The following is a 25,443-nucleotide window of genomic DNA, read 5'->3' on the forward strand; positions in this document are numbered from 1 at the left end:
ATAGAAAGTAAATGTCACCCAAGATTCTTTCTAGCTCAGATCATACTCCTTAACCTATTCAGTTATCTTGATCACAACCGATATGTATGAATACATCTCTGAAAGGAAGAAAATGATGGCTGTACATTTAGGATGTGCTCTTTAGAGAATCTGCATCTGTAAATTTGGACCTCAATACGTTACAAAAGTGAAGGGAAGGAGAGTGGGTTTATGTGTGATTGTACTTCTGTTATTCAAGCACAACGGTTTAAACTGGACCTGTAATCATCCTGCCTTTGTTGGGAAGTAAGCAGGATGTTTATGTAAAATATCTAAAACCTAGCAAAATAAAATCTTATACCTGCCTAATAAAAGCTTTTTTTCTATTACACCTCCCCTGGGATTCATCTCTTTATAAGTGCCAGTTCCGCAGAACAGGAGTGTTGTGATGGCAACCGCCACGCTCAGATGTAACTCCTATGGCAGGACCTAAATGCTTTATTGGCAGGACCAAATACATTTAGCATTGCCAAAGCAAAACAAAACATTAACATGGGGGGGGATTGTGGGATATAGGGGGTTGGGGTATATAGTCCATAGGTGTGTGGAGGATGTAAGGGACAGTATGGGGGGCTGGGATATACAGTCCATGGGGGGTATTGGGGGTATACAGTTCATGAGGTATCATGTTCCTCTCAGTTGGTGGCAGGCTGTGACATATCGGGCAGCTGTTTGCACGGTTGTTTCCTCCTCCCCCAGTAGGATGTAGAGTTTCCTCTCCTCCTCTGTGGAGGTAAAATTCTGGAAGTGGACAGTCCATGCTAGTAAGGGCCTGTCCAGTGAATGGGAACAGTTGACAGATGCTGAATTCACTGCCTTCAGCCTCCTATGGAAAAGAGGCCTAATAGGGCATTATTTGTGTGTAAGCAAATGTAATTGTAATGCTAGGTACACACAGTGGCACGGGCCATCTTGCTCCTGCCCTTGTGGAATAGGTTCAGCGGGTCCCAGCACTGGAATGGCAAGCTCTAGGGGTGTGTGGAAAGCTTCTAGATTATCCAGAAGCTTCCCTTTACTGAGGTAAATACTGTATTTTCCGGCGTATAAGATGACCCCACAACTTTTCCAGTTAAAATATACTGTTAAGTTTGGGATATACTCGCCCTATAAGACTACCTCTCTGCCAACGCACACCAAATAAAAATGTTAAAAAAAACATATACTGGTTCTATGTAAGAACAGATACTGGTGCTGTCCTGTATGTCGTACCCAGTATATAACAGTATACAGCCGCTTGAATGGTTGGATTGGTCGACTCTTCCTCTCCCTAAGCAAATTGGTCAGCTCTACCTGTCTCCAAGCGGAATCTCGAGCACCCGGTAATTAAACATCAGCATGTTGCGTACGCGCATCACGTATCAACATCGGGTATCACCCGGCATCAATGACACCTGGCATATAAAATGACTCCCAAAGATTTTCAAGGGTTAAAAAGTAGTCTTTTACGCCAGAATATCTATTTTTTCCCAAAGATTTGCTTTCAGGTACACTTTAAGCAAAAATATAAAGTAACATCAGAATAAACTGCCTTCCCTAAGAATATGAAAGCTTATAAGCTTCATGACTATGGTGCTGCAGGTTGACATTTGCAAGCCTTGTCTTTTAGGCATTATGTAGTAAATTAGAAGGGAAGTATGCATGTGGTATGCAGACCAGGAATTTACAAGCTGTCCTGTAATATTGTACAGAAGGGTTTGAGGGTTAGTGGATCTTAGGTGGATTATGTAACACTGGTGTAGCTTGTAAACTTCCACTAGAAACAGAGCAATGACAAGAAAAAACAGCACTATCAGTGTTCAATGGTACTCAAAGCCAAATGGACATGTTTCACCTGGTTCTGTAGGGCTGCTATGGTGAAATTGAAGCCAGTAGTGGTGTTTGTCCCATTTATGGCCGGAGACCAAGCTCTGGGCTCTGCAGTCGTCATCCTGTTTGGGTGAATGATCTCCAAGGGAGATGGTGTGTTAGGCCCCATTCACACTTGCGTTTCGAGTCCGCAAGTGTCCGGGGGTCCGGATCCGGGGGCCGCAAAGAGACCGTACGGGTCTCTGCGGTGGCCACAAGGCGGCACAAGTTGCGGATCCGGAATGTATCAGTTCCGGCTACAATAAAGTAGCCGGAACTAGATACTTTGCAGTGCCAGAACGGCACTGCAAGCATGGGGGATACCGGCGTGTAGTCCGGGCCCCCCAAGTGGCATAGGACCGGTGCTGGAAGCATCCGGTCCTATTGCCAGTGTGATGGGAAACATCCGTTTCTCATTGCACAGCATGGCCGCATGTTCGGGTCAGGATCCGGCCCGGGTCCGCAGCCGCACCGGGACGGACTGAAAAATAGCGCATGTTGGAAAAAAAGCCGGACCGTCCCGGAGCTGCGTTCACGGATCGGATCCGGACGGCGCACAAGTGTGAATGGATACATTGATTAGCAATATATCCGTTCACCATCCGCTCTGTACGGAGCGTTCCGGGTCCGGGGAAGCAGGACCTGGAACGCTAATGTGAACCGGGCCTTATTGTATGTAGAGCCGCAGGTATGTTTACCAAGAGCCGCTGTAATGCTTTGGCAGCAAGTGTATGCAGAGCAAGAAAAAATAATAATAAATGGTAGTAACGAATGGTTACTTAGTTTATTGAATTATATTTGAAACATCTGGCTGCTGTTTGAAAATGTGACATTTAAAGTTTTGGCCTGTGAAGCCACTAATCTGCATCAATAAATTCAGTTAGCAAGACTTGATGTTTTAGGTTTGTTGAAATGACAGCACAATTGTATTAAAGATGCAGCTGTCAAAATTGCTCCTGTTATCCCATCACCGTCTACATTAGTTAATCGGGAAAAAGTTGTGAGGCGGCAGCAGCCAGTCTCTCTAAATGTTCAGTTTGTCTACTTTCTTCATTCATGGGAGCAGACCATGTTAACATCCTGTGTTTACAAATGAGCTTTGTTCCGTAACAGTCTTCTGACACAGCTAAGGGATCACATTACAAATTGTGCTTAGTCGCAGATGAGGGGGAATTATGGTTCATACACACTTGAGATAAAAGTCTTTGGAAAAGGCAAGATCACAGACCAATTTTACCCCCTTCCATGTAGTATGAGAGCCATACTCTACACAGTCTATTCTATGGAGCGGCACTCCCCATCAAATAAAATCTTTGCAGGATGCTGCACACAAAGATGCTGTACACACTCAAAAGATCATTATCTGCAAAAGATCTGTTCCTGCAAAAGATCCATTCCTGCAAAATGCATTCATAGTCTATGAGATCTGCAGATCATCATACACACTTGGTTTAACAGACAATCATCTGCAGATCATCTGCAGATCAGATCCACCAGGATGGATTTTCAGATCTGCAGATGATTGCCAGATATGCAGATGAAGTCTGTTAAACCAAGTGTGTATGAGGATCTGCAGATATCATAGACTATGAATGCATTTTGCAGGAATGGATCTTTTGCAGGAAGAGATCTTTTACAGATAATGATCTTTTGAGTGTGTACGGGCATCTTTGTGTGCAGCATCTTGCAAAGATTTTATTTGATGGGGAGTGCAGCTCCAAAGAATAACCTGTGTAGAGTATGGCTCTCATACTACATGGAAGGGGGTAAAATTGGTCTGTGATCTTTCCTTTTCCAAATAATTTTATCTCAAGTGTGTATGAAGCATTAGGCATGCTAAACTCTCTAAGTACATACATGGTGCATTTCTATAGGTTTTCCTTCTGTCCACTGCTAGAGTTCAGGTCCTCTTTAAGGCCTTTTTTTCCCACAAGCAGCTGGAGACAGTGAAATCACTGCCTGATTTTGTAGCCAACACTTCAGCACTACAATTGAGCAATCCTATGGCCCGTATGTGCTACAAATTGCAAAATATAGAGGTAACAACAATCCTTTTTTGCTTTTGCTATGTGATTTTTGGTGTGATAACTACTCATTTGTACTGAATGGGGCCAAAAGGTGTGGATGAAAATCCGACTTTGTGTGGGAACTAGAGGACCAGGGGAGGATCCAGCAACTGGGTATTTTCATATATTTATTGGAAAAGTACAGGTGTGCAATATCGAAAACATTGTCTTGTGCATAGCTAATTGATTTTACATCATAGATCTTATAGAAACAGGAGGCTGGGCAATGGCTTTACAGCACACCTGTCCATTTGCAAAGTTTAGTTACAGGTATTGGAATATACCCATCAGTAGTTTTTACTCATTATTCAATCAAAGGAAGTAATACAAAGCCAAGAAAGTAAACAAAAAACCACAATAGAATGTTAGATTCAGAGCATAACCCTAAATAAGCTTAGTTAAAGATAAGGACATATATAAATATTTAACTTTCTAGGCTATTCATTTCTATTTCATCTTCTTGGATCAGCCATGTACATATAAACATCTTTCAGTTAAGCATAGTTGTAAAGAGATGCTTATGAATTGTTTTTTTTAATGAAATATGCAAACAGCTCACAGGAGACTCCACTATAATGAAGCACTTGAGTGTCACTATGTTCTGTTTACTATTGTATATTTATTTTAGTGTTTTGACTCCATTTAAAAGAGACTAAAGCCCCATCTACACGATACGATTCTTTATACGATTCAATTAACGATCCGATTAAATCCGACATGTCCGATCAGGATTCAATTCAATTCGATTTGCCATTGTTTTGCAATGGCAAATTGAATTGAATTGAATCGAATCCTGATCGGACATGTCGGATTTAATTGGATCGTAAATAGAATCGTATAAAGAATCTTATCGTGTAGATTGGGCTTAAAAGAGAAAATAAAAAGGGGAGGAAGGAAGGATAGAGGCTGTGGATCCTATCATCGTTATTCCTTGAATATTAGCTCTGCACTTAACTTTATTTCCAGAAATTTCAAACGCTGTCAAATATCTGTTATTACTGTAATTTTTTTGTTGTACTGCCGACGTTGTCCTTTGGGTTCAGCATAGCCCTAGCAATCTTTGGCCTTCACTGCTTATGGCCCATACTCACGGGCAGCAAAAGTTGCCTGTCGCCAGCACATGTGAGCGTGTGGGCGACAGGCCGGCGACAGCTCCTCGCCAGGTCCCTCTGCGTACACACGCGTAAGAGGGACCAGCGGCGCAACGGAAGCTGTCGCCGACGTTCCTCCTCCCCCCGCCGGAAGCTCTGCATTCTGAATGGAGGTTGCTGTCGCTAGTCCGCGTACTCACGCGGACTAGCGACAGTTGCGGCGGAGGTGCGGCGGCGACTGTCGCTGGGCGATTGAAACTTTCAATCGCCCGGCGACATCAGCGTCGGGCGACAGTTCGGGGTGCGCGCTCGTGCGACGGCCCATACTCACGGGCGACAATTGTAGCCCGTGAGTATGGGCCATTAGAAGTATGTAAGTCTTTGAACTTGGTGGTCTACCTTGTTTGAAACTGCTGTCCATAAACAAATGAGAGCTTTGATATTGATAGCTGACATTGCTAAAGTATAATCCATATCATACACCATTTGCTCCAGGGTCCTGGGTTTGATCACAACCAAGGACACTAACTGCATGGGGTTTGTATGTCTTCACTGTTGTCAAAGGTTTCCTTTCACATTCTAAAAGCATACAACAAAACTACTCCCTAGATGCAGTGAAGACATTTATATTATGAGCCCTTTTGTTCCATATGTTATCTACTATGCTGTGTAATATGTCAGTGTTGGAAATGTATTAAATATTTTATAATTTAATCTGGCTTGACCAAATTTAAAGTGAATGTTTCGTTAAGTATTTTTTCGTGTTTATGGAAAGCCAGGTAGTGGGCAATGCCTGATATCTGCAGAGTGTTTGAAATGAAGAAGCTGACAAGCACCGAGTGATCTGTGCCTTGAATGAAATGGATTGATTATGTCCTGTAGAGCAGAGAATCTCATTCACATTTGTCATTCACTTTCTTCACCTGGCAAGTGCACACCATTACAATGTGTACAGAATGCTGTGCTGGCAGACTGGCTCCTGTGATATAGCTTACTCTGTGCATCTGAAAAATAAATGATGCTAGGCAAGAGGCTGGCCAAGGAGAATGATAAGCATTTTAGTTATTTATTGATTATATCGGGTTTTGCTTCGAGCATGCAATGCCTTTTAAGATTTATTTATTTATTTATTTTTTTAAGCTGAAAGAAATAGAACAAACCTGTAGATGTTCAGGTTGACTTTTTCATTGGAATAAAAACTTCATACAAATAAAATGGGGTGAATTGTAATCGAAATATGTTTAAAACACTGTTGGCCATTGGAGTTGCTCGCAGCTGGAAGACTGCTTTATAAATAAGCTGAAACAACATTTACCTTTGCTTCTTTCTAGTAAAATATCAAATGATCTCATTTAGGCTGCATACATCAACTAAGCCTTTAATAATGTTATAAGCCTTTAATAATTATGCACCTTGCATATTATTTTTTTTTATTTTTTTTTTTTTTTTTTACTACTTGCTATGCCATAAAGTGTGGACAGCCATATCCGATTACTGTAAAGTATAAGCCTACGTGACTTCTATCAACCAGTTTGCTTACTTACTGCGACTGTGTGGCAGGGAAAATTGATGCATATATGGTCTGCTTTAATCTGTTCTATGATCCATACCTTTAAAGGGAACCTAAACTGAGAAAGATATGGATTTTCCTTTTAAAATAATACCAGTTGCCTGACTCTCCTGCTGATCCTGTGTCTCTAATACTTTTAGCCACAGCCCCTCAACAAGCATACAGATCAGGTGCTCTGACTGAAGTCAAGCTGGATTAGCTGCATGCTTGTTTCAGGTCAGTGATTCAGCCACTACTGCACCAAAGGGATCAGCAGGACTACCAGGCAACTGGTACTTTTAAAAAGGAAACATCCATATCCCTCTCAGGTTTAGGTTCCCTGTAAGGCACATTTTCACTAGGGGGGGGGGGGGGGATTGTTCGAGTTTCTCCACACACAGATTTGGATGGGGAAACAATAGGCTGCCTCTGGCAGCAAAATATCACAAAGGTATTCGGGATATGTACTTGCAGGGGCGAAGCAATAGGATTTGCAGAGGTTGCGACCGCATCAGGGCCCTTGGGCCTCAGGGGCCCCAAAGGACCCTCCCTCAACTACAGTTTTAGCTCTCTATTGGTCCTGTGCTCATAATAATCACTTCTATAGATACTTTGAATAGTGGTAATCATTAACAAGCTGTTCCCCAGCCCCTTCTTGCACCTCTGACACTGTAATTGCCATTGGCAGGTTTTGGTGCGCCGTATCAATTGTTATGTATAGAGTGCTTGAGGGGCCCCATTGTAAAACTTGCATCGGGGTCCACAGCTCCTTAGCTACGCGTACTTGCATCAGAAGAAGTCCTCATCAAGTGATAAAGGGCTCAATAATAAACTTCAGACCAACCCATTACTAGTAACAATTGATGAGTATTTCCCACCCTCTGGTTCCAAGGCTGGGACTAGGAATAGGTAGTCCCAGTGAGGGGAAAAGGGTGTGGAGCCTGGATAGTAGAGGGACTGGGCAATGATCTGTTATCTCAAGATGTGTCCAAAACAAAGATAAGTAAAAAAAAAAATAGTAATAATAAGTGTGTGTGTGTGTGTGTGTGTGTGTGTGTGTGTGTGTGTGTGTGTGTGTGTGTGTGTGTGTGTGTGTGTGTGTGTGTGTGTGTGTGTGTGTGTGTGTGTGTGTGTGTGTGTGTGTGTGTGTGTGTGTGTGTGTGTGTGTGTGTGTGTGTTAAAAAGGACAGTCCTCAGCACACAGATCTTCCAAACAATTGCCCAACGTAATAAAAGATTTCAAATGCAAGGATACTAATAAGGAAACAGACAAAAGATTTTCAGATTGGAGTCTGCTTAGTGAAGAATTTTAAGAGGGGAGAAAGAGAATGAGGTAAAATGAAGAAAATAATCATAAAAGTGCTTAAAAAATACTTATGATACGAAAATGTACAGCGGGTCCTGTTTACCTTGTGTAGAAGAAAATTATCATCCTCCTTTTGCAAGGTTTTACAGTCCTGTACAGATCCCAAGTCGCCTTTCCAAGCTATAACATTCATATCTTCAGCACTATGCCCTTATTGGGAAAAAAATCATACTGATCTGGCTTGCGATGACAGGCAGGCCCTGTTGACTCAGTCAGAGCAGAGGTGGACTCTCCCAAGGCGTGGAGTCTAAGTAGCCACGTGGCTTCACCAGAGCACCCTGCAAGGGATGATAGGCTGCTACCCCAGTTGGCGACAGACTCCTTTGCTGCCCAGTGGCTACCAGGTCACAACCCCTGGGAATGCCCCACCAGCGACCAAAGAGACCAGAGGGAATTGCAATGTGGAGTCTGATGGATGACAACAGTAGTAATCGATGCCACAAGCTAAAGGTCAAAGCAGGCAGCAGGCAGGTGAAGTCAACGTCAAGACAGGGGGTAGACAGTTAAGGTCACAGGCCAGGTCACAACAGGAAGACTGGGTAAGATCAAAGCAGGGTGCACCAAGGTGTAGGTTAACCCAAGCTGTGAAATGGTTATCTGCTCAGTTATCTTCCTAGTCATGTCTTACAGTATGTCAATGCAAGTGCACTCTTTTCTATAACTGTGATATTTCTCCAACGTAAAACCGTAAAGCTTATGGTCTCATTGTATGAGGTACATGACATTGCTGAAAGAGCAGCAGTATGACTTTGTGATGTTGAAGCTCTTTGTGGCATGTATGACAGGCAATGATTGGTTAATGTTTTTGCACAGTTTGCAGCATTTTAACATTTAACCTTGCATGGTTTAGTTCTCCTAATAATGTTGTCATAAGCTTCCTGTTAACCAGTTGGTGTCTGATGTGGTAGGTCATCTGGTGTATTGTAGGTGAAAGCTGGTATTGTGGTGCTTTCGCCTACATCTCTTACATGGACAAAACACATTTTATAGTGTAGTCCAGGCAGACAATACATTTAGGCAGGGTCATACTACTATACGCAATCATACATGTACTTTAGCATGAGTTTTATTGGGCTCTGCGTGTGTTCCTATGCAGAAAGATGTGAATGCTTTTCCACACCAGCTAATGTAAAGAAAAAAAATGGATTAGATGCATGTAGTGTCCAAAATGTCTGATTTCCCCCCCCCCCCCCCCCCATGAAAACTCTTAATTGGGTATGAATGAGCCCATTCATTTAAATGGGCTATCAGCTTTATTGCAGATTTGCATTGGAGAAAACTGTTAGTGGCTTTCATCATGCACTAGACACAGCTATGTCCTGGATTGCTTTTTTTTTTATTTATTATTATTATTATTATTATTATTATTATTATAAATACATTGTGTAGATAAATGCATGTGTTTACTGTGATCAACTTTCCAGTGCTAGATTCAGTATGGCGGAAGAAGACAGGTTTATTATTGCTGCTGCCACTGTGACAGTTTTAAAATTTCTATTTTTTTTATTTTTTTTTGACAAATGTCTGCCAAAGAACTAGAATTCATTTGTTTGCAGATGCTCTTTTTCACTAACATATGCACAGTTTGGTGCATCAGACACTTAATGATTCATGATTCAAACAGTATTATTACTGAACGTTATTCCAAGCAACATAATGAAGAAAAGGGTCGTTATTCCAAGCAACATAATGAAGAAAAGGGTCATGCTGGTCTTTTGCATGATCTCAGCATAGTGTTGAAGACAGAAGTATTGCACCCTTCCCCATATTTCCATATTGTTGTTGTTGTCGCTATTCAGTCGTGTTCGACTCTTTGCAACTCCATGGCCCACAACACACCAGGCCCATCTATCTTCTACTGCCTCTCAAAACTTGTCCAAGCTCATGATTATTCTCATGTTTGTTCTCTGCTGTCCCCTTGTTCCCGATTGTCCTCTGTGTTTCCAAGCATCAGGGTCTTCTCCAATGAGTCCTTCCTTCTCATTGTATGTTTAAAGTATTTCAGCTTCAACTTTATCATTGCTCCTTCCTATGAACAGTCAGGGTTAATTTAGTTAAGGATTGACTGATGTGATGGTCTTGCAATCCAAGGAACTCTCTAAAGTCTTCTTTAGCACCATGATGTAAAGGTGTCGATTTTTTTCAGCGCTCAGCCTTCCATATGGTCCAACTCTGACAACCATACATTTAACAATGAAAAACCATGTATTTGTCCTTACAAACCTTTGCTGAATAGATGACATCTCTGCTATTTATTATACTGTCCAAGTTTGTAATTGTTTTAGTTTCATAACTGCAATCTGTCCCTAGTGATTTTTGAGCACAAGAACACAGGGATGTGGAGTCTGTACAAAATTTCATCGACTCCGACTCCTCAGGTTAGGATTCCACCGACTCCAACTCCTCTAATTTGCATATTACAATCTTGTTGATTGAAAGTATGTAACATAAAATGCATCTCTTAACTGCCAACACTTAAAGGGAAGGTTCAGGGAGGGTGGGGAAAAAATAAAAATCAATTTCCACTTACCTGGGGCTTCCTCCAGCCCGTGGCAGGCAGGAGGTGCCCTCGCCGCCGCTCCGCAGGCTCCCGGTGGTCTCCGGTGGCCGACCCGACGTGGCCAGGCCGGCTGCCAGGTCGGGCTCTTCTGCGCTCCAAGTCCTTGTACTTTTGCGTCCCACGCCGGCGCTCTGACGTCATCGGACGTCCGCCGGGCTGTACTGCGCATGCGAGACGTCCAGCTACATATCAGGCTTTATTCTTAGAGCATAGTTATTTAGTATATGTAAGAGATTCCAGAGTATATCCAGTATATCTGACTTTAAAAATATGGGGACTGCTTTATTGAAGCAGCACAAGTAACTATTTTTTGATTGCTTTATTTCATTTTTGTGCACGAAGCAGAGCTATTAATATATATATAAATTATTTATGATGACTATTATCTGAGAAATAGAACATTTTATCATATTTTCTATTTTAATTACAGTTTAAATTCATTAGGAGTCTGAGTCGAAGTCGGTGCATTTTTCCAGGCACTCCAGGCACCCAAAAAATTGCTCTGACCCAGACTCCAACTCCACAGCCCTGTAAGAACACAAAGATGCTGCTTCCATTCCTTTCCCCTCTGTATGCCGGGAGGGAATGGGTCTTGATGCCAAGATCTTTTTTTTTTTTTTTTTTTTTTTTTTAATATTGAGCCATAGACCAATTTTTGCACTCTCTCCTCTTTCACCCTCCTCAAGTGGTTCCTTAAAAACATCACTCACGCACTACTCCATTGCACCCCCCGCCCCACATAACCCACATAGCAACAGAATGCAAATGTTGGCCCAGGGATGCCGCTTGATAGGCAACATTAGTTACAGGTGTGTGCGGGTCTAATGACTTGGGTAGGAATTAGATTGTGAGCTCCTCTGAGGGATGGTTAGTCTGTATACTCTGTAAAGCACCGCAGAATATGTTATCACTCTATAAATAATATCTATAGAATTTCTGCATGGAATAATATTACTGTTGTTGTGTTCATACCTGTATTCGTGTTTGGAGGCGTACAGAGCTATACAATTGCCTCTTCTAACTTACAAAACTTAGAAAATGTGAAGCTATGCTACCAGACTTCATTGTTTTATTTCGTAACACTACTTGACCTCTTTCTTGCCCTTTACTTCCCTTTTACTCTTTTTTTTTTTTTTCTTCTTCTTCTTTTATTTTGACCTTATATCGTTTGGTGAAAGGCATGTGGTTTTGATCTCTGGATCATTAAATGGCTTATGTACTGGTACTGGTCTTCACCATCACTTATGTACTGGTGGTGAGCTAGCTAATAACTACCAAAAAGATCCTAGATATAGAGCATGGTGTATATAACAGGACTACAGAGAACATAGGGAAGTAAAAAGTGCTTTTCCTACTCTAGAGCACATTAGCAGTGTTTATGACAGAACAGCATTGTGTATATGAGGTATATTTCAGTGTTTATACTCAGGATCAGTACTGAGCTCATAAGCTACAGTACAGCAGTGCAGAATTACATATGCTACATAGGACTATGTATACACTGCAGGCCATTGAAAAGTGGCCAAAATACAGCACAATGCGTATGCAGCAGACTGGTGAAAAGTGTGTGTGTGTGTGTGTGTATATATATATCTGGCACACACTTTAGACTTCCCTCATATGAAGCCACCTGTACATATTATTTTGAGTGGCAGTTTTGGAATGATTGCTGTACATACATGCTGTTCAGCTACTGGCCAAGCAGTATGCACTGCTCTATGGAGAGGATGGATGTAACAGTAGCATCATGCTTTGGCAACTTCCTTTTTTTTTTTCTTTTTCTATAAACCTTCTAATTATTGTTTAGGCCCAGGGTATTTAATGGTAAAGGTTCGTTTGTTACAGCATTAAAGCGGATCCGAGATTAAAAACTATAACAAGTAACTTGTCTATATATCTTATCTAAAGTTTAGATAGGTTACACAGCAAATCTAGCTGCAAACAGCTTCAATAGAATCTGATTATTTTTTCCTGTGATACAATGAAAGCAGACATGTTTGTAAACATTACACACAGGCAAGCTTATCTCCACTTCAGCACTCAGCCTGTGAAAAAAAAAGAATCCCCCCTCCTCCTCCCTCCTCCCCTCTGCCTCTGAAATCTCTGGCTAGTAATACCTCCCCCTCCTCCTGCCCAGACTGAGCTCCCATGAGCCCTTGCTACCGTCTGAAAATGCCAAGGCTCTCTGAAAAGATGTGGGCGAGGCTTGTTTAGTTTATAGGGAATTGGAGTATTAAAACAAAAACAAAAAAGTATTTGGCTTGAGAAATACCCTATAAACTATATGAAAGGAACACAATTATGCAATGAGTAAAAGTTCACCTCAGATCCACTTTAAAAATGAGATGATTTTTCTACTTCTAAAAAGTGTTTTAATCCAACAGGCGAAGCACTAAAAACTAATATTATACACGTACTTGCTTACATGACCTAAAATCTAGTGAGCGGTAGAGATGTAGCGAACGGTTCGCCGGCAAACGGTTCCAGGCGAACTTTTGCGGAAGTTCGATTCGCCCCATAATGCACTATGAGGGTCAACTTTGACCCTCCGCATCACAGTCAGCAGGCACATTGTAGCCATTCAGGCTACACTAAGCCCTGGAGCCCCACCCCCCTTATATAAGGCAGGCTTCGGCGGCCATTAGCCTCACTCGTGTGCCTGCTAGAGACAGTAGGGACAGCTGCTGCAGACTTGTTCTTCTAGGGACAGATTAGTTAGGCTCTTGGCTGCTTATCTTGCTCCTGGCTGATTGTTATTGCTTTTATAGCACCCCTCAATAGCTCTTTTCAGAGCTCATCCTGTACTTTTTTTTTTTTTTCCCCTGTGTGTCAAACTGACACTTTTGTTGCATGCACACTTGCACAGCCTTGCAATTGATAGTGTGTGTGTGCCACTGCCAGCAGCCCAGCACATTCAGTGACTACCTGTGTGTGTGACAGGGAGCTGCACATTGTACTACCCAGTACTGCATATACTGCAGTACCTGTTGTGTTTACTTAACCCACCGCATCACTGCATCTAACTACCTGTTGTGTTGAGTGAACTCACCTCGCTGCATCTAAGTACCTTTACTGTTCAGTGAACCCAGCTCACTGCATCCTACTACCTGTTGTGTTGAGTGAACCCACCTCACTGCATATACCTAGCATCCACCCGAGATAGGCAAAATGGACAAACCAGGTAGAGGAAGAGGTAGAGGCAGACCCAGAGGAAGGCCACCAGGCACCGGCAGGTCTGTGCGAGGTGGTGTTGCTGTGATTCATGTGGACCTGTCCCAAAATACAGTGCTCAGAAGAAGGCACGTGCCATCACTTCCCAAAATTGTGAGGACATGGTTGAGTATTTAACACAGAAGACCTCATCTCCCGCAGCCAGTGCTACCAGCGCTAGTACAAGCACCACATCCGCTGCATTTGACACTTCGCAGGAGTTATTTGGTGGTGAAATCACTGATTCACAGCCACTACTGCAACAACAAGAAGAAGGCGCAGGTACACCACCTCATACGTCTGAGTTAGGTGGCGATAGTATGGACGTATCGTGTGAGGAGGGGGATGATGAACCACCTGAAGTTGGTGCAGTGGAGGAGGTGTCTGAGGAAAGCAAAGCTGGCCAGGAGGATTATGATGACGATTATACGGATACCACATATGTTCCCGGTAGAGGAGATGACCAGGGGGACAGTTCAGAGGAGGAATCAGAGAGGAGTAGGAGGAGACGACTCCATGATAGAAGCAGAGGGAGCTTGTCCTCCGAAACAGCTGGGGGCAGTGTCCGGCGCCATGTATCGCCAGCTATGGCCAGCCAGCCAACATGCCCTTCAACGTCAGCTGCTAATGCCACCGTAGTGCCATCACCCCAGGGGGGCTCAGCGGTTTGGAAATTTTTTCACGTGTGTGTCTCAGATCAGAGCAAAGCTATCTGTTGTCTCTGCCAGCAAAAATTGAGCCGTAGAAAGGCCAACTCTCACGTAGGGACAAGTGCCTTACGAAGGCACCTGGAGAGACGGCACAAACCGCTATGGCAAGAACACCTGAGGAAAAGCAGCAACCCTCAAAAGACAAGCCACCCTCCTTCTCCTTTTCCTCCTTCAGGTGCATCGTCTTCATCCACTTTCTCCCGTGCACCTTCACAGCCACCCTCCTCCACACCGCCTCTTCCCTTCAGCGGTTCCTTCTCCTCTGCCCACAGCAGTACCCAGCTGTCCGTGAAGGAAGTATTTGAGCGTAAGAAGCAAATGTCTGCCAGTCACCCTCTTGCCCGGTGTCTCACAGCTGGCGTGGCGGAACTATTCGCTCGCCAGCTATTACCATACAAGCTGGTGGAGTCGGAGGCTTTCCGTAAGTTTGTGGCCATTGGTACACCGCAGTGGAAGATACCAGGCCGCAATTATTTTTCACAAAAGGCCATACCCAAACTGTACCGTGCAGTTGAGAGGCAAGTGGTGTCATCTCTGGCACACAGCGTTGGGTCAAGGGTCCACCTGACCACGGATGCCTGGTCTGCCAAACACGGGCAGGGCCACTACATTACATACACAGCCCATTGGGTCAACCTGGTGACCGATGGCAGCAAGCAGGGAGTACGTGGCTGCGCAGCGGACCGACTTGTCACACCTCCACGGCTTGCAGGCAGGCCTCCAGCCACCTCTTCTCCACCTGCTACCACCGCTTTGCTGTCGTCATCCTCCTCCTCCTCCTTGGCTGGTGCCGCGATCTCCTCTCCAGCTACACAGCCCCAGCACCCCAGGGCCTATGCTGCATGCCAGGTACGATGGTGTCACGCAGTGTTAGACATGTCTTGCCTGAATGCGGAGAGTCACACTGGAGTAGCTCTCCTGGCTGCTCTTAACAAACAGGTGGAGCAATGGCTGACCCCGCACAAGCTTGAGATCGGCAATGTGGTGTGTGACAATCTCATTGCTGCGTTGAATTTGGGAAAGCTGACACACATACTCTGCATGACACATGTGCTGAATCTGGTCGTGCAAAGATTTGTGTCCAAGTACCCAGGCTTAGAGGACGTCCTGAAGCAGGCCAGGAAGTTGTGTGGGCATTTCAGGCGCTCTTACAAGGCCATGGCATGCTTTGCGGACATTCAGCGTAGAAACAACTTGCCGGTGAGACGCCTGATTTGCGATAGCCCGACTCGCTGGAATTCCACCCTGCTGTTCTCTCGCCTGCTAGACCAGGAGAAAGCCGTCACCCAGTACCTGTATCATTACAGTACAAGGACACAATCTGGGAGGATGGGGATGTTGTGGCCCAACACCTGGACATTGATGCGAAATGCATGCAGGGTCATGGAGCCCTTTGAGGAGGTGACCAAACTGGTGAGTCGCGATGAGGGCACCATCAGCGACTTGATCCCCTACGCCTACTTCCTGGAGCGTGCCGTGCGTAGAGTGGTGGATACAGCTGTGGAGGAGCGTGAATGAGAAGCGTTACGGCGGCAGGAGTCGTGGGAGCCATTTACACCCAAACCCGATGTTCCCACAACACCTGCGGCAGCACAGAGGGGGGAGGAGGAGGAGGAAGAAGAGGAGTCGTGTGGGGAAGGAGAGGAGTCAGACTCTGATGATGGTGATGATGAGGAAGGTGTTTCTGTGGAGGAGGAAGAGGCGGCGGAACAAGAACAACCGCGGCAGCCGTCACAGGGGGCTTCTGCTGCTCCACGTTCCCGTGGTATTGTTCGTGGCTGGGGGGAGGAAGAGGAGTTGCATCCTGTCACTGAGGAAGAGCAAGAGGAGATGGAGAGTACGTCTGCATCCAGCTTTGTGCAGATGTCCTCTTTCATGTTGTCCAGCCTGTTGAGGGACCCCCGTATCAAAAAACTCAAGGGGAATGACCTGTACTGGGTGGCCACGCTACTAGACCCTCGGTACAGGCACAAAGTGGCGGACCGGTTACCAACTCAACACAAGGCGGAAAGGATGCAGCATTTGCAGAACAAGCTGTCGATGATGCTTTACAATGCGTTTAAGGGTGATGTGGCTGCACAACGCAATCAAGGTACCACTGGCAGTAACCCTCCTCCTCCCAAGTCCACGCAGGCAAGGACAGGACGCTCCAGCGATCTCAGGGTGATGTCGGACATGCGGACGTTCTTTAGTCCAACTCCTCGCCATAGTCCTTCCGGATCCACCCTCCACCAACGCCTGGACCGGCAGGTAGCCGACTACCTGGCCTTGAGTGTGGATGTAGACACTGCGAAAAGCGACGATGAACCCTTGGACTACTGGTTGTGCAGGCTTGACCTGTGGCCAGAGCTGTCCCAATTTGCCATACAACTTCTCTCTTGCCCTGCCGCAAGCGTCCTGTCAGAAAGGACCTTCAGTGCAGCTGGAGGCATAGTTACTGAGAAGAGAAGTCGCCTAAGTCACGACAGTGTTCAGTACCTGACCTTTATCAAAATGAATGAGGAATGGATCACGGAGGGCTACTGGACGACCGAAGACTAAGTCAGTCCCCACACACAGCATCTCTGCCTGCAGGCCGCTTGCCTTCTCTGCCACCACCAACAGGGTCCAGGACTCTAGGCGGATTCCTGAATTTTTAAGGCCGCTGCTAGCAGCGGCCACTACACTAATTTTTCTGGTGCGTGTACATGCCTGGCTAATTTTTCTGGCTGCACTGCGGGCGGCTGCAACAAAAAAAACAAAAGGCATGTAAATGTGCCCATCCCCCTTCATGATCATTACCTTGCCGCGGTGAAGGGGCTTGCGTATCACAATGAAGCAATGACCGCCGGCTATTTGAGTGTCTCGGGTGGGGATGGCACACCAAAGATAACAAGGTCGTTGCTTCATTGTGGTCAGACCAAATTTGATCAGCTGGACAGTCACTGTTGTTCTATCATTGAGCTACCACAGCCCGGCGACCATATGGGCTTGAAAAACGCCACGGCCTACACTCTGGCCATGTTGCGCACCAGTCCAGCACGGCCGTCACTACGCAAACAGCTGTTTTCGGTGCTTTACACAGTGAGTTTGGTTTGTCAGTGTGAAGCAGAACTCTAATTACACTACCTGATTGATGTATACCCAAGCAAGATGTTTGAAAGCACTTTAGGCCTGCAATTTAGCATTCAATGTGATTTCTGCCCTTAAAACGCTGCTTTGTGTCAAATTCAGATTTTTCCCCGGGACTTTGGGCATGTATCCCACTCCGCCATGCCCCCTTCCAGGTGTTAGACCCCTTGAAACCTCTTTCCCATCACTTTTGTGGCCAGCATAATTTTTTCTATTTTTCAAAGTTCGCATCCCCATTGAAGTCTATTGCGGTTCGCGAACTTTTCCGCGAACCGAACCTTCCACGAAGGTTCCGAACCGAAAATCGGAGGTTCGCAACATCTCTAGTGAGCAGCAGAGCTTGGAGAAATCGGGGAAGACAGGGACACTATACTCAAAAGTTCTATCAAAGTATACCTGACTTCTTCCCATGTGTTAGATTGGGCATATTTGGGCCCCAATGCCTACATGCCTCAGGCTTCTTTTCCCACCTAATATGGACTTGTTCCAAAGTAAAGCGCTACCTACTGGCTTCAGATTATATAACTTCTCTACAATGTCATGGGAACTCCCCTACAACTCGACCCTAAACTTAATTCCCTGAAAACCCATTTAATAAATTCTAAAAACAATTTGCATTAAAGACCATGCAGGTGGATAGGAAACTGAATGCAACCCTCTCAACCTACATTACGAGAATGAATAATTGCTATCAATAAAGTACATCCACAGCTCAAACTTCTCTACGCTCTAAGAAATACACTAAGTATTTGGTCCAAGTGGTATATGTATTTGCACACGCGCACACACACACACACACGCGCGCACGCACGCACGCACACACACACACACACACACACACACACACACACACACACACACACACACACACACACACACACAGCGCAGAAACCGCTGGAATTTTGGCAGCAGACCGACTAGAAGGGAGCCTGTGAGTTACGGTAATTACAAATTACACACTGTTTCAGGGTATAACTGCCACCACCTCTGTTACCATGGGACAGAGGAGCCCACTGAGTCTAGACCTTCAAATAAAAACGTTTAAACACACTCTATTCTGTCTAACTAGCAACAATAGTAGTGACTCTTCAGAAGTCAGGGTTCAGTTTGTGCGGCTGAATAGCAGGGTAGCGGAACAAATAAAAGACGTTTAGCGTTGTTTATTAAATATGCAATATGAATAATTAATATATACAGAAAATCGTTAAAATCAACAATTATAGAAACCTTAATAGCCAGTATGAAAAAAAAGGGAGAAAATACTTAGAGTTCGTGGAAATATGTCCTTCTGGGAAAACTCATAAAGTTCTTGGTTTCAGTTCAGTTCAGTAGCAAAGTCCAAACAAACCAGGTGCCAGCATGTCCTCAAGCTGGCAAGGATGTAATCAGGATGATGTTCAAAGTGGAGGACACGGAGTTTGGGTCCTCTGCCATTCATATGCCTCTGATCCAGTAGGAGGGAGTGAGGGCAGGAGACACACACCCCCTTAGAATATGAGATGAGTCCTCCGCTTGTCCTGGGGACCAAAAATCATATCTAACCATATATGGGCTCTATCTCACAGAACCGTACAGGTTCAGGTCCATCCCAATTTACCCAGCACCCTGATACCAAACATTAGGGGTAGGGCCCCATGTGGTATCATCAGGGCACTTTCGAACTGCCTAACTGGCAGCCCTTTCCTGCCTTGTGAGTTTGGATGGCCTGGCAACACAAGAAATATGACACATATAGCAGTTTATGGAATATTATATACATCTAGGAGTAACAGCAGGTCAGTTCTAGGTGAAGGCTCTTTTGAAGCTGGGACAGCAAGCTACGTGTCGGCTTCCCTGCTGTGATCGGGGCCTGGGAGTCTCACTCTCCTTTCTCTAAATTGTTTCTGCCAGGCTGCTTATCTACTTCATCAGATGGATGGGCCCTTAGCATAGCTGGGTGACTGGGACACTCTGCTGCAGGCTTCCTGCCATTTGGTCAAAGGAAAAAAACTGTCTTTTAAAAGGAGGAATGTCATTTTCTGATCGCTGCAATGACTGGGCAAATCTAACCAAGGAAGCGATCAGAAAATCTACTGCGAATCTTCCAGATTCACCTGCGTTTCTCACATCTGTTCCGTGACAGTACTTATCTGTGTTTGGTAAATTTTAGACACCCATCTTCCCCACTGCTTCTAGTTTTCCCATTCCTTCCCTTCACTCATGGTTTTCTGCACTTTCAAAGTGGACCTGAACTCTTTCACAGAACAGAAGGACAATAGAGAGTATGCACCCTGAATGTATTTAGAGAGTATAGCCTGTCTAATTCCCTCTCATCTGTGTCTAATCACAAGTTGTAATTTGATTGCTCCCCTGTGTCACCTGGCTGCCATGGCTGATAATACAGATAAGCTTATTTGAAAGCACAGGATGTTAACAGTATGTCTGCTTCCATAAAAGCAGAAAGTAGAAACAGTGCAGATTTATTTTGGGGTTTGTATCATCTGTAACAAAAATGTTTTTTTCTTTAAATGTTATTATGCTGTTGCTTATCTTTTAGAGCAGAGATGAAGTTCTGAGTTCAGGTCCACTTTAAGCATACTGTGCAGCTCTTACTAGCAATACCGCACACTCTATGGACAAATCATTTCTGTGTGTAAATGTTGCGTCACAGGCCCATATTTTAAAAAAGAGATAATTTAAATAATGCAACTGTACGGCAATACCGATCAGGTCTTTATTTTAACATGTTACAGCAGTAAATTTTATGTACATTAGACAAGACAAATAACTTTCATATTGCGCTTTCCGGTCTCATACTTACATTGGAATGCAAAAGTTTGGGCAACCTTGTTAATCGTCATGAATTTCCAATCATAAATCATTGGTTAAATATATCATATAGGAGACACACGCAGTGATATTTGAGAAGTGAAATTAAGTTTATTGGATTTACAGAAAGTGCACAATAATTGTTTTTAAAAGGGTTCTTCCGCGAATGAGGAAAAAAATAAAAAGTGGTTTATGCATAAACTATTAACCACTTCAGCCTACAATTCAATTTAATTTGATTTATTGATTTGATTCGCAAAGTGTTGCCAGCACTGTGGGTGGTATAGCGGCGCACAGGGGGTCTTGGAGGCACAGCATGGGGCAACAGAGGCTGGTGTTACTGTGCACAACCAGCCTCTGTGCCCCACTAGCATAATAAAATCCCACCTCGGGTTCTCTTTAACCACTTCACATCCAGACCTTGTTTTCCCCCTATTGACCAGAGCAGTTTTGACGTTTTAGCTATGTCCCTCTTCAGTCAGCAATAACTTCATCCCTACTCACGACACCTAAATGATCTAGATACTGTTTTTTCAGGATAAACTAGACTTTCATTGGAGGATATTTTGTCCCGAGAATTTAATTTTTCTGCACATTTTAGCGGGAAAAACAAGGGAAAACCGTTAAAATTGCATTATTCTTCAATTCTAGTAAAAAATACAAAGTGCTACAGTAGGTAAAAGACATGCCATCAGTATTACGTCCCCCAAGGATAGACAGCCAGATGTGTGCCCAGTATCAGACCCCCCCCCCCCCCCAGTATAGCCAGATGTGCCCCCCAATATCAGCCTCCATTATAGCCAGATATGTCCCGCATTTGCGAAAATATATATATATATATATATATATATATATATATATATATATATATATATATATATATATATATATATATATATATATATATATATATATATCTGCGTATCCCAATTAAGCACCCCTCATTATAGCCAGATGTGCCCCCAGGATTAGCGCCCCTGCCCCATTATTGCATATGTGCGCCCAGCATTAAGTTATGTCCCTCAGGACTATCAGATGTGCCCCCCATTATGAAATCCCCCACCCCATTACCCTGATGGGCCCCAATAATAATTTCAACCCCCCCCCCCCCTTCAGATTTGGAACCCCCACCCTCTGTTATGGGCAGCCAGATGTGCCCTCCCTTTCCACTATGCCCCCCCCCCCGGCCAAATCATTAAAAAAAAGCTCCTGCAAGATGAATATCTCACCTGAACTGGTTCCTGCGATCATCCTGCAGCTCCAGCCTCCATTCACCGCGCTTCAACTCAGCCCTGTGATACCGAACACCGGGTCCCGGCTTGATGATGTCATCAAGCCGGGACCCGGATATTCAGCGTCACAGGGCTGAGTGAAGAGCGGTAAATGGAGGCTGGAGCTGCAGGATGATCGCAGGAACCAGTTCAGGTGAAATATTCATCTTGCAGGGGCATTTTTTAACATTCCGACCACGGAGGGGGAGAGATGAAGGATCACGCTGTTTGCTACAGCGGTGATCATACATCCGCGGGGGGGGGGGGGGGGGGGTCACTAATTGGCTACAAGGGAACATGTTCCCTTTTGCCAATTAGTAAGGCAGCTGACAGTGCCGGGGGGTGCACTCTGAAGCGCACCTGTTCCTGCACAAAAGGGCTGCAAGCAGGTCAGTATATCTACGTGGCTGTGGCTTGGAGGGTGCCACAGCTGGCGTAGATATACTGTAGTGGTGGGGAAAGTGGTTAAGGGGGTCAATTGTAAGTTTCCCTCCTCTTTTTTTAATTTTCTCTGAAGAGTAGCAATATGGGGGGGTCTCAAAACAACTCTCAAATGACCTGAAGACAAAGATTGTTCACCATCATGGTTTAGGGGATGAATACAGAAAGCTGTCTCAGAGATTTCAGCTGCCTGTTTCCACAGTTAGGAACATATTGAGGAAAAGGAAGACCACAAGTTCAGTTCAAGTTAAGACTTGAAGTGGCAGACCAAGAAAAATCTTTGATAGACAGAAGCGACGAATAGTGAGAACAGTCAGTCAGTCAGCCCACAGACCATCACCAAAGACCTACAACATCATATTGCTGCAGATGGAATCACTGTGCATCGTTCAACCATTTGGCACACTTTACACAAGGAGATGCTGTATGCGAGAGTGATGCAGAGGAAGTCTTTTCTCCGCCCACAGCACAAACTGTATGACCGCTTGAGGTATGCTAAAGCACATTTGGAGAAGCCAGCTTCATTTTGGAATAAGGTGCTGTGGACTGATGAAAATTGAGTTATTTGGGCATTATGCTTGGAGGAAAAACACAGCATTCCAAGAAAAGCACCTGCTACCTACAGTAAAATATAGTAGTGGTTCCATCATGCTGTGAGTCTCTGGGGCCAGTGCAGGGACTGGGAATCTTGTCAAAGTTGAGGGACACATAGATTCAGCCTTTAAAGTTTACTTAGATAGCATGACTTATGCTGGGGATACACTGTACGTTTCTGTACCGTGTATCGACCAGCTGATCCAGCCAGCTGATAATATTCAGCAGGTCCGATCATGCTGCTCGATCCCCGCCGGCGGACAATGGCAGGGAATAGAGCGCTGATGAGGAAGCGCCAGCAGGGACGAGCGGTAATCGATCCGCGCGGATGAGCGGGGACGCGGCTGGGGTTGATCCGGCGGGTAATTGGCCACCGGATCGACCCGTGTATTCCCAGGATAAGATGCTCAGCGACCTCCTGGTTCAAGTCACACAGCCTATGGGCTTCAGGGGAAAACCTGCAGTTTTTTGCTATTTATTCCATGCTGTCATGTTTATGTATATAATATAATGTATTTTTACTACAATGGTAGAGCAAGGGAATGAATCATTTGTTTTTGAATCATTAGGACTAAGGATAATTAGATTTAAGAGATGTTAGACAATTGAAGATTACAGTCTGCAAAATCTCAAGCACAGAACTAGGTGTTCCATAACGCCAGGCTATGGATGATTTTATACAGCAGAGTGGTCTGATGTAATCAAGCAATACAAGGCTGAAAACAAGAGGGAAGGCCATGTGGATTACATCCCTTGCAGGCCCTGGTGAATTGCTGGATTTGTGTGGCATACTGTACGCTTTTAAGAAATAATCTGTATTAAGAAGAATCATTGCAACATGTGTGTACAAGAGTATTTCTCTTGGCAAATTAGCAGATGATTCTCTACATAGTAGATGCCTATTAGTGCAGTCATGTAAGTACGGCCTGAATGAATTCCTGTTTACCTTGCACTCGCCTTTCTCACGATGTCAATACTGTCTGTTGTAGTGAAACAGCCACCCTGTTTTCCCCCAGGATCTAGGTACTTACTTTATTAAGTTAGTCCTGCAAGGAGGAAGTACGGTGCTATAAACTGTGTGATCTCTGCAGTAAAATGCTGCAGAAAATGCATGCCTGTTGCCTGAAGGAAGTACAGGGGCTAAACATGGTGCCACTTACTGTCAATGTGTAAACTGACAAATCTGCCAGGACATGTTTGTTCTTTTGAGTTATTAAAGTAAACATGACATGATTTAACTTGGTCTACCATGGCTAACATCCTTCTGAATTTCCTTTTAAATTTGTGTCTATTACAGGGGTCTGTCACTGGGGGTAGTTTTTAACTTGAGTCCTGTTTTATTTTATTTTTTTGTGTTTTTTTTTTGGGGGGGGGGCTTTCATGGGGGGCTGTAACACTCTAATGTGTGGATAGTAATACGTATGCCACAGACAGGGATAGATCTCATTGTCTGCAGCGGGATCTGTGCGGATGTGTATGCGGTCAGACAGACCGACAGACACAGAACATTTATATCGCACTTTTCTCCTGGCGGACTCAAAGCGGCAGAAGTAGCAGTAGCAGTGTTAGGGAGACTTGCCTAAGGTCTCCTACTGAATAGCTGGCTTACTGAACAGGCAGAACCGAGATTCGAACCCTGGTCCCATGTGTCAGAGGCAGAGCCCTTAACCATTACACTATCCAGCCACTGTGGTGGCCCAGAAGAACAATCGGCTGATAAGCTACAGGTGGTTGAATCCCCTGAATCCTGTAATTGAATGTGGGCTGTGGGCAAAAAGTTATTGTGCAAGGATTCAGCACAATAGCATTTTATTAAAGGAGTAGATAAATGGTAGTAACAGAGGTGCCAAATAGAGTAAAATAATTAAAAACTGTTTAAAAGGAGGGAGGTAGGTGGATACCACCCTCAAGTATACAATAACCAGCCAATGAGTCATTATAAGATAACAGAGCTTATAATAAATTTTACTGGTATCTTATAACTACTCATTGGCTGGTCATTGTATACTTGAGGGTGGTGTCCACCTACCCCCCTCCTTTTAAACAGTTTTTAATTATTTTACTCTATTTGGTGCCTCTGTTACTACCATTTATCTACTGATCCAGTCCACCCTGGGTGGAGGGGTGCATCCCCATCTTTTCCTGTCTGCAGAGAGCGACTTCTTACTAGTCTACCTGAGTGGGGTCAGGTCATAATTCTCCCCACCTGCCCTTCCAGTGTTTGCCTTTGAGGTAACCCAGCCTTGTGAGTATATCACTTTTTACTCTTCACCTCGACATACTACACCATATTGGGCTCTTGGTTTTCACTTTTTGTATCTTCACTTTTTTATTAAAGGAAATCAGCAATGCTAGTCTCAACATTCCTTTCATTTTAAGTCTGTCATACTATTCTGGTTCTTTGTGAAGTGTAGTTTTACATCTGCTCTAATACAACAAAGAGCAGTAGATTTTATCCATTGCTAACATAGAATTAATTTAGAAAGTCAAACACTGAAAAGAAAGTGAGCTGAATACTGTTTGTTATTATTGCACTGGTCTCCATGAGCAGCAGATGCCTGGAATGCATGATCTCTCTGCTAACCTTGATTAACTTGACATGGACCATTAGCACTTCAACAGGCAGTCACCAATGTTCTCTGTGTGCAAGACTAGATGCTAGATTTGGAAAGGAGTCAAGTGTGCCCATGTACTGTGTCTGTACAGAGAAGCATTGTCACATAGGAGGAATGTCTTCACAATCATCCACTAAACACAATGAAGATAAACTCTTTACTGTACT

At 44.3% G+C, this 25,443-nt stretch overlaps 1 protein-coding gene across 2 annotated transcripts in view; it reads left to right on the forward strand.

Annotated features, from left to right (window-relative positions):
* Positions 1-25,443, forward strand: part of CAMKK1 (calcium/calmodulin dependent protein kinase kinase 1) — a 350,786-nt gene that overhangs the window by 42,424 nt on the left and 282,919 nt on the right. The window lies entirely within an intron of this gene.

This window comes from Hyperolius riggenbachi, chromosome 2, assembly GCF_040937935.1.
Source record: "Hyperolius riggenbachi isolate aHypRig1 chromosome 2, aHypRig1.pri, whole genome shotgun sequence".
Classification (NCBI taxonomy): domain Eukaryota; kingdom Metazoa; phylum Chordata; class Amphibia; order Anura; family Hyperoliidae; genus Hyperolius; species Hyperolius riggenbachi.